Below are 18,448 nucleotides of genomic sequence, written 5' to 3' on the forward strand. Positions count from 1 at the left end.
TCAAGACATAAACATTTTTTGCTTGAAAATAATGAGCGTGTGGGCGGCACCTGTGGCTCAGCGGGTAGGGCGCTGGTCCCATATGCCGGAGGTGGTGGGTTCAAGCCCAGCCCCGGCCAAATTAAAAAAAAAAAAAAAAAAAAAAAAGAAAATAATGAGCGTGTAGCACATGGGACATTTGTCAACGGCTTCAGCACATTGTTTACAAGTGATGAGATGTCCGCAAGGAATAAAAGCCACAGCAATATTTCTGTCCATACAGATTTTGCAAAGCTTGTAGGTGTCTTAGCTGCTCTTCAGTACTAATCTCTTTCTGCAATGAAGTCTGACTTGATTTATCTTGTGTACTGTCTTTCTGAGCACTCACTAGGTCTGCAATCAGAACCTCAACTGATTTATAGTTGCTCCCAGATGTCTGAATTTTTTTCTTCCATTATTTTCTTAATGTCCTTGAAACTGAATCCCATTCGTAAAGCTTCTTGTACCAGAGGATTCGGAAGATGGTATCATCAATTCTTTTAGTTAGTGATGGTGTTTTTTCAGCAGTTGTTGCCAGAGACTCCTCAAGTGAATGGGTTAAATGGATATTGTTTATATATTCTTTTCCTTTCTCTTCTAACAGATATTTACACCCTGGATACCACTTAGCGTGTTCTTCCCAAGGGTCTTCACTGGGCTTCCCATCCGTTAGTCCTCCTCCACAGTGAAAGCACTTTACCACCTTCTCCCCTAGAGCGTAAGATCCAGCTCTCGCAAGCTGCTCCTTGTTAATTGAGTATATCCACGTCCCAAAAGCAATGATCCGTGCTTCATAATCTCCCATAGATGGATTTCTTGGAAGATTAGTTGAATTGGGGCAATTCCTTTCAGAACTCACAACATCAGATTCACTTCTAGTACTAATGTTCCGGCCCAAAACAAAGAAGCAATTAGGAAAGTGTTGGCTGTGTTCTGACCAGGCAATCGCAAGGTTCCCAATTTTTCAGTTTTTTACCACAACAAAAACACTGCCCTTGATCATCAAGACCTGTGTAGTAGAGTCCAGCACCAGCTGACTCTCTTGGGGTTAAGTGGGCATAGCCTGGCCAATTCTGGAATGACTTTAATCTAGCTTCTTCACTACACTTGGCAGGATTCGTTGGGTAAATGGTGTCTGATATATCTACAACCTGTCCAGTTCTCAGAAGATAGTCTGCCTGAGTCTCAGATGGCCTGTCTAAGCCAAAAAGATTTCTGTTTCCCAGATAGTTTTCAACTTTGTACTGACCATTCTAGACACAGGATTTGTAGGGTGGATGGTGCTATTTTCAAAAGAAAAACTGTTGATAAACCTGCAATTTGGGGACACTTTCCTGTGTCTTCCAACTGCTGAGTCTCCATGTGGCCATCTATCTACTGCTGCATGACAACTAAAGCACCGCACGGTATCTCCTTCACCAGTATAAAGAAAACCTACTTGTGCCAGTGTTGACGCTGAAACAGGACTGCTATTTGGAAAATTAGCAAAAGTTTTTAATCCATAAACTCTTCTACCAATTCTTCATCCTTATTGACGTCTGCAGGTATACAAGTTTTAGATCCTTCAAAACTCTTAAAAGTCATCTTCTCTTAAAAATAGGACTTGTTCACCTTTTCTAGGTGATGGAAACAGAAGTCCCTGCATCTCCCTCATGCGCCTCCACCAGCCAGCCCATGCCTGGAGAAACCCCGAGTCTGGAAACCCCCAAGTATGGCCATGTCAGGGACTCCAAAAAGACACCAGGCGTGGTCTGTCCGTCTCCCAGACCAGGCTGTGCCACTGGGTCCTGGCAGTATCCTTGCAGGTGGATTTCTTGAGCTCAGGAGTTCCCAGTAGTCAGCATGCACAAGACCCCGTCTCTACTAAAAACAGAAAAAACTAGCCGGGCATAATGGTACATGCCTATAGTTCCAGTTACTTGGTGAGGCTGAGGCAAGAGGACTGCTCGAGCCCAAGAGTTTGTCGCTGTGAGCTATGATGCCACGGCACTCTACCCCATGATAGATAGATGATAAAGTGAGAGGCTATCTTAAAAAAAAATTTTTTTTTCCAATGTTCAAAGAACTTCAAGTCTCTGTTGTTCTTTTTTTTTGTTTTTGAGACAAAGTCTCACTTTGACACCCTTTGTAGAATACTGGGGCGCCGTAGTTCACAGCAACCTCAAACTCTTGGCCTCAAGAGATTCTCTTACCTCGGCCTCCCAAGTAGCTGGGACTACAGGCACCCACCACGACACCCAGCTATTTTTAGAGCCCGTGCCTCACTCTTGCTTCAGCTGGTCTCAAACTCCTGAGCTCAGGCGATCCACCTGTCTCCTCCTCCCAGGATGCTCGGATTACAGGCATGAGCCACCACACACGGTCAAATCTCTCCCATTCTTAATCTCTAGCCACCAACCCAGTTAATACATCCTTTCTTTTCAATACTACTCCTATTATTTGTCCTTCTGAGGCCTCTAAACTATATTTCTTTCCCAGATCCCCACAAACCCCCATAATCAATTTCCGAGTCACCTGCCAGCCCCCAGATACAGCCAAGTCAAAGGTCCCACTCTTGATGAGTCACCATTTAACACAACTTTATTTCATTCACTGAAATCACAAAGATCAAGGAAGAGGATGTGATGGGTCAGTCTTTGGGCCTGAACTAGAAATATGGATCAAGTCACAGACTCCTGGATCTTAGATTTGGAAGGGTCATCAAAAATCATCTAGTTTAACCCCAAACCTAAAGCCATTGATCACATCCTGAAGAGGTATTGCCCCAGCCTGAGGCTAGAAACCTTCCAGAGTGGAAAATCAATTCTTCACAGTGCAGCCCAAACCACTTCTCCCCACCCCCAACATTGTAAAGGTTGGAAAGAAGTGCCTCTTACGGAGGCAGATCTGGCTCCACACAGCTCTCACTTGTTATGCTGTCCTAATTATGCCATAGAAATTTGAACAAAATAAGCTCAATTTCTCTTTCACAGGCTATTCTGAAAGTCTAAAGGCAACTAGCAAGAGCTGCCTTGATTTTTCTTTTTAATTTTTATTTTTTTGCAGTTTTGTTTTTCTTTTTGGCTGGGTCTGGGTTTGAACCCATCACCTCCAGTATATGGGGCCGGCGCCCTACTCCTTGAGCCACAGGTGCCATTTCCAGATGTTCCAACCCATCCATCCTCATGCTCCAGCTGGCCACGGCATTCTGATACACAGTATTTTTCTCTCTTAAAATTTACCTCCCAGAATTAAGCAAATCACAACCATTTCTCTGAAGCTAGAAAGTTAGAAAAGACTTCATAAATCCTTTTATTAAGGATTAACTATTAAGGATTAATCCTTTTATTCCTTAGTTCCATTCCTACTATCTCTGACCTCTCCACTGCCCTCTGGTGGTAGCTAGTTTTTCTGACTAGAGATGATGGAGGAAGAGCAGGGAAGAAAGAGGAAGGAGGGGTGGCGCCTGTGGCTCAAGGAGTAGGGCACTGGTCCCATATGCCAGAGGTGGTGGGTTCAAACCCAGCCCCAGCCAAAAAATAAAAAAATAAAAAAAAGAAAGAGAAGAGGGGTTGCAGCCAAAAAGTGATACGTTTATATACAAATTCCTGGCTTCATGAAGCTCATAATATAATTTAGAAGGAAAACTATACAACAAAAAACTCGCAAAAAGGTAAGCCATAATAATGATGGATGGAAAATAAAATAAATTGTAAACAATTTAGGAGGACTGTGTCAGTGAGGACTAGAAAAAAGAAGACATTTAGAAATGGTAGTATTTACACTTAGCCTCTGTTTTTGGATAGGAAATACCGGGAAATGGAATATGACTACCTTCAACATAGTAAAATTTGAGAGCTATAGCAAGAAAGTGAAAATATGGGAATATACTTTCAGAGAGAGCTCAGGGCTAGAAATAGATTTTTGAATCACCCACAAATATCTGTGATATTGCATATCATTCCCAACAAAAATGAAATGATGACATGTAAAGACTTAGAGTGGGCTACCACTCTGGGAGGCTGAGGCAGGTGGATGGCCTGAGCTCAGGAGTTGCGACCAGCCTGAGCAAGAGTGAGACCCCATCTATAAAAATAGCCGGGTAGTGTGGCAGGTGCCTATAGTCCTAGCTACTTGGGAGACTGAGACAAGAGAATCACTTCAACCCAAGAGTTTCAGGTTGCTGTAAGCTAAGATACTATGGCACTCAACCAAGGGTGACAACGTGAAACTATCTCCAAAAAAAAAAAAAAAGATTTAGAGTGTAGAATTTGTTGTTCATCATTGATTAATTCATTTATTCATTAGTGAAAAAGTATATATGTATCAACTTAGTAAGTGACGTGATTTGTGAGAGAATACACAAGCAAGACACTATTTTAGGTTTGGTAAGAGATAAAAGATAAATCTGATAACAGTGCTTGCCTCTGAGGACTTAATCTAGTAATTCAGTTAAGATAATACACGTCATGTAAATCAGCAGGTATACTCAGAGATAGAAAATAGGCCAGGTGCAGTGGCTCACTCCTGCCATCTCAGCACTCTGGGAGGCCGAGGCAGGTGGATTACCTGAGCTCAGGAGTTAGAGACCAGCCTGAGCAAGCCTGCGACTCTACTAAAAATAGAAAAACTAGCCAGGCATTGTGGCAGAAGTCTGTGGGTCCCAGCTACTCAGGAAGACTAGGATAAGGGGATCACTTGAGCCCAAGAATATGACGGTGCTGTGAGCTATGATGCCATGGCACTCTACCCAGAGCAACAGAGTGAACCTCTGCCTCAAAAAAAAAAAAGAGAGAGAGAGAGATAAAAAATAATAAAAATAATTTTTCAAAAGTACAAATAAAGGAAGAATTAGAGGAAGACAGTTTTTTTTGTTGTTGTTGTTCCAGCAGGGGAAAAAATAATTTCTGTGAATACTTTATAGAAAAAGTGGCTTTTGAAATTACTATGGTTTGAATATATCCCCCAAAAGATTATGTATTAAAAACTTAATTGCTATTATAGCAATTTTAAGTAGTGGGAGCTTTAAGAGGTGATTAGGTCATGACAAAAGTTAAGTTATTAGGAAGGATAGGATTTGAACATGTGGAAATGGTCAGGGAAAACAAAATGTTAAGGAAAGGAAATAGTCTGAGCAATACTGATCAAGAATGGAGACGGTGGGTGTAGAAGCCAGAAGAGGGCCTTGCACATGATAGACCACTCTGCAAATGTGTGCAGCAAAACATTGACCAGATTCTCAGGAAGACCCAACAAGCTTCCCCACTTCCCTAGTTAGTCCTCAGCCTACGCTGTAGGGACAGGTAGTTGAAGGGGACTTTGAGATACCCAAGGGTGGATGACAGGTGAAGGAAGACCTCAGAGGTCTGGTCTGGAGACATAAACTTGGGGTCACCTGTGCAGAGGTGGCCGGAAGCCATGAGCCTTGCAGAACATGGCCTAGGAAGAAAGAAGAAAGAGAGAAGAAAAAAGGAACTAGGGCTGCACTTTGTTTCCTTCCCTTTACAGAACTTTCTTCACTCTCCTCAAACTCCTTACCTACAGCTCCCCTCCACACTTGCAGCAGATGACTTCAGCCAGTAGAGGAAAGCCCCAACTTCTTACCACCAAACCAACAAACTTTCCCATACTCACGTCCTTTCTTCCTTTTCCTTTTCTGTTAAAATGGAAGAGGCACCCACCTGAAGCCAGAGTCTCCACAATGTACATGATCCTTCCTTCGACCTCCTCTGCAACCTCACTCCCCCAACTCACTCTTGCTCTTTCTTAAATCTTCAAATGCTCTCAAACTGTACCTGCTGCGTGAATGTTTTCTAATCTCTGCCATCCTTAGAAAACCCTCTTGCTGGACAGGACCCTTTCTCTCTTTCCTCCTTCAGAGTTTAACTACTCGTAAGGGTGGTCGACCCTCATCTGTTTCCTCTCTACTCTCTCTCATACTCTGGCTTCTGTTCCCAGTACTCCATTGAAACTGTTCCTGTTGAGGACACCAAAGACCTCCTTCCCTATTGCAAAATCTCACGGCCCTTACACGTCTTTACCTTATTTGACCTTCTGGCAGCATTTGACACCGTTCCCCCCTCCCCTTCTGAGAATGATCTTCCCTTAGTTTCTCTAAGCCCCTTATTCTTGGCTGTTCCCTGCCCTGTTGCAGGTTCTGCCTTAAACTCTACTTCTCTTCCTACTTTTCTCAGGAGAACTCATGTGCTCCCATGGCAGTAATAACTTGCCATATGCTCGTGTCTCCCAAATCTGTCCCTCAGGTCCCAGTATCCCTCCCGAGCTTCTGACCCACATGTCAACTAATCAAACTCAATACAACCACAATTTCAATTCCCCCCTTCCTCTGCCCCTGCCCAACCTGCTTTCCTTTTAAAATCTCTTTCTTGGAGGTAAATACTCTTAACCCTCTTCCTTTACCCTCCCCATCCTACCTCATCTCCTATCCTGCCCCAAACCTAGTCTATTCTTTATAGACATTTCCACAGTTTAAATCTTGTCAACTAATTGTCTTTTTTTAAAATTCAACTCTGAATGTCTTTTTTTCTTTTTTTTTTTGAGACAGTCTTACTCTATCACCCAGGCTGGAGTGAAGGGGTACAATCATTGCTCACTGCAGCCTTGAACTCCTGTACTTGTTCAATCCTCACACCTCAGCCTCCCAACTAGCTGGGCCACAGATGTACATGATCATGCCCTGCTAATTTTCCTTTCTAGTGACGAGGTCTCCCTATGTTGCCCGGGCTGGCCTCAAACTCCTGGTCTCAAACAGTCCTCCCACTTGAGCCTCCCAAAGTGCTGGAATTTTGGAGCATGAGCCATTGCACCTGGCCTCTCAGCCATTTTTTTTAATAGCCAGTATCTCACTATATCCAGGATTGCAGTGGGTATTCACAAGTGTAATTGTAGCTCATTATAGCCTCAAACTCCTGTTTTTAAGCAGTTCTCCTGCTTCAGCCTCCAAAATAACTAGGACGAGAGACCTGGACCCGGGGTCCAGCTTCAACTCTGCTTTTGAAATACTTTTGGGATGTAGTTTATATTCCTTAGCAAAGCCCTGCTTATGTCTAGATTCATCTCTCGTCACTGTCACGATGGTATTTCACACTCCAGCAATTACCAACAACTTTCAGGTCTCTGTATTGACAGTCTTTGATGTTTTATAACCTTTGCTCATGTTGTTCTTTGGGGCCTTGAACGTTCTTCCCTGGCTTCTTCATCTTGCTGGTATTTATGCTGCTTCTCTCCAAAGGCCTTCCTGACCCCTGTGACTGGGTTAGGCGCCCTTCCTATAAACTATCCTGTTACCTTGTACTTACTCCTATGATAATCACACTGTGTTATAAATACATTTTGTGTTTGTCTGTATCTTTCATCCAACTAAAAGTAAAGTGAAGACAAGGAATGCTTAGTTCACCGGTTTACCCTCTTTGTGCAACCTGGTGCCTGGCACATATTAGAAAAATCAAAAAATATTTGTTGAACAAAGGAATGAGCTGGGACTTTGAACGGTGTCTAAGATTTTTTTTCCAAAGCGGGAGCCGTATAGGGAAGTAAAATGTACACAAAATTTAGAATCAGAAAACTGAAACAAATCTCAGCTCCCTCTCTCTTAGCCAGCTATGACAACACGAGTTATGCATTTGATTTCTCTGAATGGAGAGCCCACCAAGTGCCAGGTGCTGTACTGGGTGCTGGCAATGCAAGGATAAAGAAAGACATAGTTATAGCCATCAAGAAAACTGAGTCCAGGCTTGGCGCCTGTGGCTCAAGCAGCTAACGCGCCAGCCACATACACCTGAGCTGGCAGGTTCGAATCCAGCCCAGGCCCGCCAAACAACAATGACGGCTGCAACCAAAAAGCAGCCAGGGGTTGTGGCAGGCTCCTGTGGTCCCAGCTACTTGGGAAGTGGAGGCAGGAGACTTGCTTGAGCCCAGGAGTTGGAGGTGGCTGTGAGCTGTGATGCCACAGCGCTCTACCCAGGGCCACAGCTTGAGGCTCTGTCTCAAAAAAAAAAAAACAAAAAAAAAAAAGAAAGAAAACTGAGTCCAAAAAGAAATATAGTAGGTGAGAGGTGGAAAGAACTGCCCAAGTATAGGGAGTGATTTGTGAGAAAGACGGCAGGTGAGAGCGTGGGGTCCTCGTCAGAGGACGTGCAAGCAGCTTTGACAGGTTAGATCAGAAGGTGCAGAACAGTCAGCTGGGGACAGCTGGGATGAGATGAGACTGAGAGATATGCAGAAGCCATTTCACAAAGGGCCCTCTACACTCTTCGTGGAGTTCGAGATTCATTCTCAAGGCCCAGGAGGTTAACCCCAAAAGTGTTCTAAGCAGGAGAGTCACAGCATAGATATCTATCAGAGAAAGAGATAAATCTGGTAGCCACCTGGAGAATGGGTTTAAAGATGGTTATGTGAGAAGCGAGAATACCAGTTAGGAGGCTGTTGTGGGGAGTCCCATCAAGAGATAGTAGCAACCTGAACTTTGGCAAGAACTATGAGGATGGAGAAAAGGGATACTTCCCTGACAGCGCAGAAAGGACTCAGTGGTGCATTGCATGAGGGGGATGAAGGACAAGGCAGGGTAAAGGATGGCACTCAAGTGTCTTGTACAGGCAACTGGCATGTAGAAATGCCCTTTCCTGAGACTGGGAATCCAGAAGTTGAAGAGGTTTTTAAACGCAGGACATTTTAAGGAGCGAGATCTGTCAGCAGAAGCAGAATGGGTGGGAGAGAAAAGTTTGGAGTTAGGAAAATGAGCAGTATTGTTAATCATCATGGTAGACACTGAATAGATACCTCCTCATAGGTTACAAGGTTACACAATATCTTCCTATCTTAAATTGGTTATATCTTCAAAGTATTTTTACTCTAGACTAAATTTACTGTTAATCAACACTTCACTGGGTGCATGGTGTCCTGGGTCCTTGACTGGTCCCAGGGAAACCAGTCCCCAATCTTATCTATGATAGTAGCCTTGGAATGAATAAACAATCTCCAGATGCCGGCAAGTAGGCTCCTCTGGCCTTGTTAGGGCCTGATCAGCAGTGCCCTGCAGAAATGGCAGTCCAGGTTAACAGTGGCTGCTAACATTGGGACCACAATTCAATGACCATTTTCAAGAAATGGTCATTGATAGCCTTTAAGTCCTTAACGGCAGTAGAAATCACATTTACCTGCAATGCTTTTCTTGAAAGCTTTAGATCGGTTTCCAGACAAACCAAATCATTTTCTTCTTTTTCTTCTTTTTTTTTTATTTTTTCTGGTCTTTGAGTCAGGAAACCAAATACTTGTATTTTAATAAGAGGAAAAGAGCTATATATTCATTGACATTCTTCTCATAGGTAAGAAAATCTTAGGTCTAGAAATCAAAACAAAAACTCTAAGATGGCACTTATGATGGTCATTGTATGAAGGCGATTGAAAAATCTTGGTTTGTTTTGTTTTGTTTTCATTTTCTATTTTCTAGATCCAAATTGGCAAGAAGTAGAATGCCTCCTGTACCTATATGGAAAGAGGAAATTAGATTTTAACATTTCACAGTCTCACAAGACTCCTTAATTAGAATTCAAAAGGCAGGCTTGACACCCGTAGCACAGTGCTTACAGCGTCAGCCACATACACTGAAGTTGGCTGGTTTGAACTCAGCCTGGGCCTGCTAAACAACAATGACAGCTGCAACCAACAATAGCCAGGCATTGTGGCAGGCGCCTGTAGTCCCAGCTACTTGGGAGGCTGAGGCAAGAGAATCGCTCGAACCCAAGAGTTTGAGGTTGCTGTGAGCTGTGACGCCATAGCACGCTATCAAGGGCGACATAGTGATACCCTGTCTCAAAAAAAAAAAAAAAAAATTCAAAAGGCAATTTATTCTAGGTTTAGTGGTTCCCAACCTGCTGGGATAAAATCTCCTATTACAGGGGTACATTGCCATGATGATTTGAAAAGGCTACACCATCAGGAGTGTGCTTCAGAACTTCCATACTTCCTTTCATGAGCTTCTCTCCCACCTGCAGATGAGCCCTTTCCCCAACCATCAAATTTATGTGTTCATTCAACTAATATTTTTTGAGTATCTACTGTATGTTGGGACTCTTTTTGGTGTTGGACACAGAGCAATGAATAAAACACAACATTTATGCTTTCACAGAGATTATATGTAGTTGAGGAAGCCAAATCACAAACAGATCAAAGATACATAAATTGGATAATTATTGGATACTGATTACTCAGTGCCTGTAGCACAGTGGTTTCGGCGCCAGCCACATACACCGAGGCTGGTGGGTTCAAACCCAGTTCGGGCCAGCTACACAAAAATGATGACAACCTCAACAAAAATAGCCAGGCATTGTGGCGGGTGCCTGTAGTCCCACCTACTTGGGAGGCTGAGGCAAGAGAATCGCTTAAGCCTAAGAGTTTGAGGTTGCTGTGAGCTGTGATTCCTCGGCACTCTACCGACATAGTAAGACTCTCTCTCTCTCAAAAAAAAAAAGAAACTAAAAATAATTCTTGGATACTGATGCATACTGTGAAGAAAATGACACAGGATAGTGGTTTAAAGTAGGAAAGAAAAAAGTCACTTCTGTTGTGGCACACACAGCTAGACCATGGTGTCCTCCCATCTAATATAAACAGTCTTAGGGCACAACATATCAGATGAGGTCACTCTGTGATTATGATGGAGCAAGATAAAAATCTAAACCAAAACAAAACAAAACCAAAACCCAACCATCTGTAATTGTGCCTGAGCATAGATGAACCACTGAAATTACCAAACGGCTTCTTCTCCTAGCTAAGTAAAGGCTGCTTCTTTACCAATTGCAGCTTTAGTCCCACCTCCATTCCTCCGGCAATCCAGAACAAACCCCCTTCCTCGAATACAAGTGGAAACCACCTAACAAGTCCCTATGTCTTTCTTACTGAGACTGTGTTGCCAACGTATGTGGTCTCACTTGCTGCCTCAAGCATGGACAAGCCCAACTTTGCTGGATTATACAGTGTGTTTCTGGTGGTCTTTTATTAATCAGTATTGTTGAAGCTCTAAACTGATGCCCCCAAACATGGCACTTTGATATGCTGGACTAAAAAAGCAGCCTGGAGGTCTCTCCGACCACCTCCTTACCCTCCTACACCAACCTCCTGTCTCCATGAAGCTATTATCTCTGAAGTTCCCTTATCTGTCTCAAATCTGAACCTGCCAAGGAAGAAGACCTCTGGTCACTTCCCTGAGTTTTCATTAATTTAACTGATGTTGGTAAAAGAAAGACTGAAGGCTGTCAACACACTCAGACTATTACAATAATCTGTTGTCTGGTCTGTGAGTTTAAGAGACTTTGTTCCAGGCCATTTTAAGTTATCTAAGTCCATTCATTTTCTCCTAAAAATCATTTACTGTCCCCCGAATTGCTGCATTTCTCCCATCTCCCCTTCCCCCACGAGAAGGGTGTAGAACACCTGCACTCCACTGGGTTATCATTCTTCTGCCATTTCCCTTGTCCCCTGCATGTTTAAAAATAAAATTTGTGGTGTGTGTCACACTTTATGGGGGCAAGACATGATTGCAAGAGGGACTTTACCTAACAATTGCAATCAGTGTAACCTGGCTTATTGTACCCTCAATGAATCCCCAACAATAAAAAAAAAAAAAATTTGTATGCCTTTTTCTCTTATCAATCTGCCTTTTGTCAGTTGATTTTTGAGCAAACCTATAGGATCAACAAGGAGGAAAGGGGGAAAATTCTTTAGTTAGGGTAGTCAGGGAAGTCTTTAATAAGGAGACATCATGCCGAGAACTGAGAGATAAGGAGGTAATCATTTGAAGATCTGGGCAAAGAACCTTTCACTCAGAAGGAAAGGCAAATAACTTGTATTTCTTTTTTTTTTTTTTTTTTTTTTTGTAGAGACAGAGTCTCACTTTATGGCCCTCGGTAGAGTGCCGTGGCCTCACACAGCTCACAGCAACCTCCAACTCCTGGGCCTAAGCGATTCTCTTGCCTCAGCCTCCCAAGTAGCTGGGACTACAGGCGCCCGCCACAACGCCCGGCTATTTTTTGGTTGCAGTTTGGCCGGGGCTGGGTTTGAACCCACCACCTTTGGTATATGGGGCCAGCGCCTTACCGACTGAGCCATAGGCGCCGCCCATAACTTGTATTTCTTAACCAACATATTTTGATTTCACACACATCTGCTCTGAACACTTATTTTGAGGTAAGGGAGAAGCTAATCCTATTCCCATTGTGAAAAACTTTTACAGAAAAAGCAATTTGAGATGCCGTGTAGAGAGGGAAGGAAGTTGAACACAGAACAGACTTGTACTAGGATAGTGTAGGGAAGGCCAGGTGCGGTGGTTCACGCCTTAATCTCAGCACTCTGGGAGGCTGAGGCAGGTGGATTGCTTGAATTTTGGAGTTGGACACCAGCCTGAGCAACAGTGAGACCCCATCTCTAAAAAATAGCCAAGCTTGGCTGGGCGTGGTGACACCTATAATCCTATCGCTCTGGGAGGCCGAGGTGGGTGGATTGCTTGAACTCAGGAGTTCTAGACCAGCCTGCACAGGAGGGAGACCCTGTTTCTACTAAAAATAGAAAAAACTAGCTAGGTGTGGAGGCAGGTACCTGTAATCCAAGCTATGCAGGAGGTGGAGACAAGAAGATCACTTGAACCCAGAGTTTGAGGTTGCTGTGAACTATGACGCCATGGCACTCTACCCAGGGCACAGAGTGAGACTCGATCTCATTTTAACTATTAATCTCTCTCTCTTATACATAGGTCATTTTGAAAGTTTTGGGATACACAAAAATCAAAAATCATAATAACCATAGGAACGGAAACAAATGAAGCTTTCTAAACAATACCAATAAGCTGAGCAAGCTGAAACTTGCACAGGTGATTCAGAAAGGACACTGTTGACTATGTTTCTTGAAAGCGAAATAATGGACCATAACCCCATCTGTCTTAAAACTTTCATAGCGACCTATGTATTATAGGTTATAATATTAAAGCTTTTATAAATTTTATATAAAATTATCAGATGAAGTTTAACACAGTGATGATAAACTCAGATGATAACAGTCTTTCTTTCTTTCCTTCCTTCCTCCTTCTCTCCCATCCTCCCTTTCCTTCCTTCATTCTTTTCTTTCTTTTTTTTCTTTCTTTCTCTCTCTCTCTTTCTTTTTTTATGTAGAGTCTTATTACAGCAACCTCAAACTCCTAGGCTCAATTGATCCTCCTTCCTCAGCCTCCTGAATAGCTGGGACTACAGGTTTGCACCACCACATCTGGCTATTTTTTTTTTTCTATTTTTAGTAGAAATGGGGGGCGGGTCTCACTCCTACTCAGGCTGGTCTTGAACTCCTGGCTTCAAGGGATCTCTAAGCCTCTCAGAGTACTAGGATTACAGGCCTGAGCCACAGTGCCCAGCCTGAGGGATTAATTTTTATGTAACTGGACACACTGTTAGTAGGAAATTAATCACTGCCCTAGAGATGATTAAAATACATGCATACCTTGTTGAGGGATGGGAGTACCTGTTTCTCAAATGAGGGGGCTGACTGAAGGTGACACCACCTACTTCTTTAACAGAGCTTCTCCATAAAACTTATAGATTAATATCCAGTGTTTTAGTCTTTGGGCATCGTGGGTCAAACCATTGCTGTTTGTGTAAGCAGCACAAACAAGGCAGTCGCCTTGGGATTCATTAGCCTACAGTCTGCCCCACTGGCTTTCGTTATCTGCCAGCTAAGGCAGATATACAGAGTAGGGGAAAGACTTATTACTAATGGCATACCAAGATGGTTGGCTTGTGTTTTATTTTTACAATATTTTAAGGTTATCTTTCCTTAAGGAAAATATTTCAGAAGAGATAATACTACAAGTTAATACTGATAAAAGACAAATTTAAGGCCAGGCATGGTGGCTCACAGCTATAATCCTAGCACTCTGGGAGATTGAAGCAGGAGGATTGATTGAGCTCGGGAGTATGAGACCAACCCAAGGAAGAGCGAGACCTTACTTCTACTAAAAATAGAAAAATTATTTGGGCACTGTGGTGGGTACCTGTTCCCAGCTACTCAGGGGGCTGAGGCAGGGGATGGATTGATCCCAGGAGTCTGAGGTTACTGTGAGTTAGGCTAAGGTCATGGCACTCCAGCCTAGGCAACAGAGTGAGACTCTGTCTCAAAAAAAAAAAAAAGATGGGCGGCGCCTGTGGCTCAGTGAGTAGGGCGCCGGCCCCATATACCGAGGGTGGTGGGTTCAAACCCAGCCCCGGCGAACTGCAACAACAAAAAAAAATAGCCGGGCGTTATGGTGGGCGCCTGTAGTCCCAGCTGCTCGGGAGGCTGAGGCAAGAGAATCACATAAGCCCAAGAGCTCGAGGTTGCTGTGAGCCGTGCGACGCCACGGCACTCTACCGAGGGCAGTAAAGTGAGACTCTGTCTCTACAAAAAAAAAAAAAAAAAAGATAAATTTAGACACACTAAAAATGTAATGAGTTTATCTGAGCGTTCACTGGTTCATGAATTGGGTACATCCAACCACAAACGGTTCAGCCCTCCACCACGTTCAGGGGAGAGGAAACTTTTATAGGGTGTTTAGAAAAGAAAGACGAAGAAAATATTTGATTGGTTAAAGTTAGATGTTAGGTGCTGGTTTCTGATTAGTGAAGTCTCTAGTTAGAAGTTACCTATTTGTCTGTGATTGGTTAAGCTTAAGTTGACATTGAGTTGGATTTTGGTTTGCTTGTGTAGAAACCCAAGGCACTGCAACCATCTCAGTCTAACAGCCTCCCAATTGTTAATAATTATTTTAACAAAACTATATGGACAGAAGTCACCTGTGTAATGGGTCATCCACAAGCAATTTGTGCTGCTTTGGGTCCTGGAGAGGACGACACCAAGATGAAGTTAAATGTGCAAGAAATGTATTAGAAGGGCGGCACCTGTGGCTCCGTGAGTAGGGCGCTGGCCCCATATACCAAGGGTGATGGGTTCAAACCCGGCCCCTGCCAAATCGCAACAAAAAAATGGCCGGGCGTTGTGGCGGATGCCTGTAGTCCCAGCTGCTCGGGAGGCTGAGGCAGGAGAATCGCCTAAGACCAGGAGTTGGAGGTTATTGTGAGCCGTAATGCCACAGCACTATACCAAGGGCAATGAAGTGAGACTGTCTAAAGAAAAAAAAAAAGAAAGAAAAGAAATGTATTAGGGGAAATACCTGTGCAAGAAAATTGGGAGGGAGCCTAATGAGGCTCCGAGAGCCTTCAGACTGGAGCTAACCCCATCCTGCATTCTCTGAATGGCGAGAAAGAATGGGAGGACCATTGTGTGGCGGTAGTTATAACAAAAGTTCAGCAAGGCCTGAAGTCCACGTCTCACATCAGAGGAGTCTCATGTCTCCCCACAGTGGGCCTGCCTGAGGAACTCTGCCATGTGCTTGCCTGACAGCAGCCCATGGAAACATGATCTCAGTGCAAGCGTGCGAATAGATCTCGCAGCACAGTAGCTGGGGTCCTCCATCAATTACTGTCCCTATTACTTAAGATCTAAGAGGTACTTTCTTATGGTCATCACACAAGATTCCCTAAATTTAATGTGCATACAGGTCACCTGGGAACCTCTCTCTAAAATGCAGATTCAGTAGCTTTTGATGCCATGGCATCAGCCTAGCTCTCAACAACCTCAAACTCCTGTTGGGTTTACTATGTTGCCCGGCCTATCCTTGAACTCCTCCTGCTACAGCCTCCTGAGTAGCTGGGATTACGGGGCGTGTACCACCACCACCACCCCCAGCCCTACAAGGTTATGGTTTAATGTGGTAGTTTTCTTTTTTTTTTTGGCCGGGGCTAGGTTTGAACCCGCCACCTCCGGCATATGGGACCGGCGCCCTACTCCTTGAGCCACAGGCGCCTCCCAATGTGGTAGTTTTCAAACTTGAGTTTTAAATTTCTGGCACCACTGGAAAAGGGGGGGGTGTTTGCTGAGTAGTTGAGACTTCAGTCCCATCACCACTATTTCAGCCAGAACAACATATTTTGTTTTGCACATGCTTTTGAGGACAAGATTCCATGGCCTTCTTTTAAAGAAAAATTTTAAGTGTGAAAACCACTATTTTATGCAATAAAAACTATAAGACATATGTAAAGATCAGCGAAGAAAAGGTTCAGAGTGAAGGAAGGAAAAAAAAACTGTTTAATACTGGATGGTAACTGCACAAAGCTTCAGGCCCTTTTTTGGGCTATTAAAATAAGAGGATATGGGGTGGTGCCTGTGGCTCAAGGAGTAGGGTGCCGGTCCCATATGCTGGAGGTGGCAAGTTCAAACCCAGCCCCGGCCAAAACCACAAAAAAAAAAAAAAAATAAATAATAAGAGGACATCACAGTCACTGCCATAACTTTTTGGTCAATGAAAAACCAAATATATGACAGCAGTCTCATAAGCTGGTAATACTATATATATATATATATATATATATATTTTTTTTTTTTTTTTTTTTTTTTGCTGTTTTTGGCCGGGGCTGGGCTTGAACCCACCACCTCCGGCATATGGGGCTGGTGCCCTACCCCTTTGAGCCACCTTTTCTATGTTTAGAAATGATTAGGTACAGGGGCACAGATGATACACTATTTATAGCCAAGATACATAGTTAACATTCGGTACAGGAGCACAGATGATACCTTTATAGCCAAGATACATAATAGGCTATACCACCTAAGTCTGTGTAAGTTCCCTCTATGAGGTTGCCATAAAAACAACAAAATCACCTAATAATGCATTTCTTAGATTGTAACTCTGCTGCTAAGGGATGAATCACTATACTTTCAGTCCATTTTATTTATTTTTCTGAGACAGTTTCATTTTGTTACCCTTGGTAGAGTGTAGTGGCCTCATAGCTCACAGCGAACTCAAACTGTTGGGCTCAAGCAATCCTCTCTCCTTAGCCTCCTGAGCAGGTGGGACTACAGGTGCCCACTACAATGCCTGGCTATTTTTAGAAACGGAGCCTCGCTCCAGCTCAGGCTGGCCTAGAACTCCTAAGCTTAGGCAACCCACCTACCTGGGCCTCCCAGGTTACAGGTATGAAGCCACCGTGTCCCGCCCTCCAGTCCATTTTATGATTATTTATTTATTTTTTTAGAGACGTTGTTTCACTTTGTCGCCCTTGGTAGAGTGCTATCACAACACAGCTCACAGCAACCTCTGACTCTTGGGCTTAGGCAATTCTCTTGCCTCAGCCTCCTGAGTAGCTGGACAACAGGTGCCTGCCACAACGCTCAGTTTGGCCAGGGCCGGGTTCAAACCCGCCACCCTCGGTATATGGGGCCGCTGCCCTACTCACTGAGCCACAGGTGCCGCCCCAGTCCATTTATTTTTGATTTACTTTTGTTCCCGCCATTAGCTCTTTAAAGGCAATGCATGACATAGGAGTTTGCATCGCCAATGTTTAGCACAATGTGTAGCAAAAGCCTAATAAATGTCTGTTGAATTAATAAATCCCCAGGCTTATAGTCAAAGCAATGAAAGCGGAATTCTTTCCAGGTACTCTCCTTAGGCAGTGTTCCCTAACTCAACTCAGGGGAGAGTTTTATTTATTTATTTTCCTCTACGGTAATTTAAGAGTCTTACAGGGATCCAGAAAAATACTCATGGTTAGGTTTTGAGTTTTTGTGTATATGTGTGTGTGTGAAGAAAAGTAAAGCAAGAGGGGATAAAATGCCTTGCGAACAAGAGAATAAACGTCTCGGTTGCGGCATCTTGAGTGAGGTGATCGATATAATCCATTAGCAATGTATCAGAATGTGTCATCAAACTTCTGTGTTGTGGGGGAAGGACAAACGACACAAACTGCTTCCCATTTCTTGGATAACGAAACAGCGATCCTTACATTGACTGACATCATTAGTGTCTCATACAAAAGTTGCCCTCAGACAAAATGTTAAAGGACAAAAAACTACGTAAATACAACCGAGAGCAGGAGAGTAAGGCTTCTCCTCGAGCTTTCAAAACTGCAGCCTGCCCTCTTTTCTCTCCTGCTTTTGGTAAATCAAACCTCGTTTTGCCCGAGTCAGGCAAAATAAGCATTAAAACAAACAAACAAAAACAAAACCCCTCCTTGAGGCGTAAGGACCAGTCTGGGATTGTAGTTGAGTTCCTTCCAGGGACACGGCGGTAAACTCCGGTCCCCAACGTCCCCTGGGGATTCTCATGGTGCCGAGGCCTCAGGGGGCAAGCAGAAGCCACCAGCCCCGGCGAATTTCCAGGAGACCAGAGCCCAGGCCTCCTACAGCTCCCGGGAAAGGCCGCTTCTCCCGGGTCTCCGCCACGCCTGATTAGAAGAGCGAGCGCAGGAGCCGAGATGAGAGCCCCACCCACAACCAAGGGGCCCAGAGCCCCTTGCACCCTCTGGCTCGCGACCCGGAAGCAGCTGTGAACGGAGCGGCGCGGCCGGGTTAAGGTTCC

General features: G+C 43.9%; 1 pseudogene; it reads right to left on the reverse strand.

Annotated features, from left to right (window-relative positions):
• On the reverse strand, window positions 1-1,613 carry LOC128572076 (E3 ubiquitin-protein ligase XIAP-like; annotated as a pseudogene).
• Window positions 1,614-18,448: the final 16,835 nt, after the last annotated feature.

Source organism: Nycticebus coucang, chromosome 19, assembly GCF_027406575.1.
Source record: "Nycticebus coucang isolate mNycCou1 chromosome 19, mNycCou1.pri, whole genome shotgun sequence".
Taxonomy (NCBI): Eukaryota; Metazoa; Chordata; class Mammalia; order Primates; family Lorisidae; genus Nycticebus; species Nycticebus coucang.